This window comes from Cryptomeria japonica, chromosome 7, assembly GCF_030272615.1.
Source record: "Cryptomeria japonica chromosome 7, Sugi_1.0, whole genome shotgun sequence".
In the NCBI taxonomy this organism is placed as follows: domain Eukaryota; kingdom Viridiplantae; phylum Streptophyta; class Pinopsida; order Cupressales; family Cupressaceae; genus Cryptomeria; species Cryptomeria japonica.
In genome coordinates, this window is record NC_081411.1 from 669,047,601 (window position 1) to 669,050,333 (window position 2,733).

Here is a 2,733-nt window from a genome sequence, read left to right on the forward strand (position 1 = left end):
TTATGAGATCTTCGAGAGAAGTTATCACTAGATATGTGTCATGGGAAGTCCATAATGGGGAAATCATTAATTTTTGGATTGATTCATGGAATGGGCTGCCACCTTTGATTCAAAATGTGGAGTTGGCTAGTGCAGCACAAGTTATCAGTGATAATTGGGGGATAAAGTTATTTGATTATATCTGTGTTGTAGATATCTTCTCAAGAAAGGCTATTTGGAAGGATCCTTCAACACTCCCTATACTTTCAGATCAGGCAACAATTTTTTAGCATATCTTCTCTGAGAGAGAGGTATACATATCGAACAAGAAAGACACATTGATCTGGGCACCATCCAAAAATGGAAATTATTCAGTTAAAATTGGGTACAAAGCTATTCACTAGATGGAAAATAAAAAATTGAATCATAGGGCCTACTCCTTTTGCTGGAATAACTCGGTGTTGCCAAAAGAGGGATGTTTTGCTTGGTTAGCACTTAAGAAAATAATCCTAACAAGTGACAAATTGCATAAACTCAGTATTACTCAGCCTTTCAATTATGTTTTATGTAATAAGGAGATGGAGATAGCTGATCATTTATTCATGAACTGTTCCTTTGCCCAATAATGTTGGCAATTTGTCATGAATAAATTAAATCTAGCTATGCCACTACCTAATACATTATGGGACATGTTCCAATCATGGCCCACCACGTTCTCTAATTCATTACTTGCATGCATCTGGAAATGCATCCCAACCATTGTTATTTGGTCAATTTGGCAGGAAAGGAATACAAGATTTTTTTGACAAACAACGTCTAATGTACAGATGCTTTTGGATGGGATACAAAAATCTATTTCAGAGATAGTTAATGCCAACATTCAAAATATAAATGGTAATTACACCTTTATGCCATAGGATAACTTCACTATCAACGAATGGAAAGAAATTAGGTTACCTTCCTTCTCTACTCCAATATGTCATCCTTAGTAGCCCATTAATAGATCAAAGATCAAATGTCAACCACCATGCCCCAATATCATCAATTTGAATTTTAATGGCACCTCAAAAGGTAATCCAGGTATTTCAGGTATTGGAATCTGCATTAGGGACCGTCTTGGTAATCTGATTACGTTGAAGTCCTCCAACATTCCACCTAGGATTAACAATATGGCTAAAGTTGTTGCTCTTTTAAATGGACTAGTAATAGCTAAAAAAATAGGCTGTTCAAATATACAAATTCAAGGTGACTCAACCTTGATTGTTGATGCTTACATAAATAGACAATCAACGAATTGGAAAATAACATATATGCTCAAATAAATTTGGGCACTTTGGACTCATTTAAGGAATGTTATGTCTCTCATACATATAGAGAGGGGAATAAACTTGTAGATCTACTGGCAAACATGGGTTGTGAGAACTTAAATTTGGACTCCTCAATTACACCTATTAACATTTATGAATATCCTAGCCTGCTGCAGATTGTGAACTTGGAAAAACTCTATAAATCGTTGACTTGATTGTCATCTCTAAAGAGATGTTTCTTATCATAAAAATATGAACAAAGACTGTTTGAAAAAATGCAAGAGTTTCTTGAGGGAAGCGTTCGAGAGAGTAGAGAGGTGTTTTATTATCTCCTTGTTTGAAGAACCTGGTGCCTCCTAAGTTGAGGTAAGGGAATCTGTAGAGTGCCAGGAATCACAGATCAAACAGGGCAGGTGTTGCTCATGCTCATTAGAAGCAACAAAGGCAGAAACTGTGATTGATGCAGGTTGAGTGTGCAGTGCTGATTACTGATTCAACAACTGGAGGTTTTGAGGCTGGTATTTCTAAGGATGGACAGACCTGAGAACATGCTTTGCTGGCATTCACCCTGGGAGTGAAGAAAATGATTTGCTGCTGTAACAAGATTGATGCTACCACTCCCAAATACTCTAAGGGTCGTTATGAGGAAATTGTAAAGGAAGTATCCTCTTACCTAAAGAAGGTTGGGTACAACCTTGACAAAATTCCACTTGCTCCTATCTTTGGATTTGAGGGTGATAACGTGATTGAGAGATCAACCAACCTTGATTGGTTTAAGGGCCCAATACACTTGGATGCCCTTGACTAGGTTTTAGATCCTAAACATCCTTCAGGCAAGACTCTTAGGTTGCCACTTTAGTTTTTTTACAAGATTGGTGCTATTGGAACTATGCCTGTGGGGCGTGTTGAGACTGTAGTGTTGAAACCAGGCACAATTGTCACTTTTGGTCCAACTGGGCTGATCACTGAGGTTAAGTCCGTTGAAATGCAACATGAAGCCTTGCAGAAGGCATTACCTAGTGATAATGTGGGACTCAATGCTGAGAATGTTGCCATGAAGGATCTCAAGAGAGGATATGTGGCCTCAACTCCAAAAATGACCTAGCCAAGGAGGCTGCTAAATTTACATCCTAGGTCGCTAAGTGGAAGCCAATACGCTGAAGTAATCAGAGTGAAGAGGAGGGTTGTTGTTTGTAAAGATCTTCAACTATTTTATCTCTCCTCTACTAAAAATCAGTATAAATTAAATCTTCCTCACTTTGCGTCCTTTGTGTCCTGTAGCTTAATGAGGGAGAATTATCTTACTTGAGTATCAACAGGGGAGGTTTTCCATGTGTGTAGCCTTTTTAGGTGTTCAGATTGTTGGATTTGAAATTTTGGGTGTTTGGAAAATATAAAATGAGTGCGGTGAGATTAACCAACATAACAGTTGTTGACAATCCTATTG

General features: G+C 37.9%; 1 pseudogene; it reads left to right on the forward strand.

Moving 5' to 3' along the window:
• The first annotated feature begins 1,637 nt into the window (after positions 1–1,637).
• Positions 1,638–2,435, forward strand: LOC131856231 (elongation factor 1-alpha-like; annotated as a pseudogene).
• The last annotated feature ends 298 nt before the right edge of the window (positions 2,436–2,733 follow it).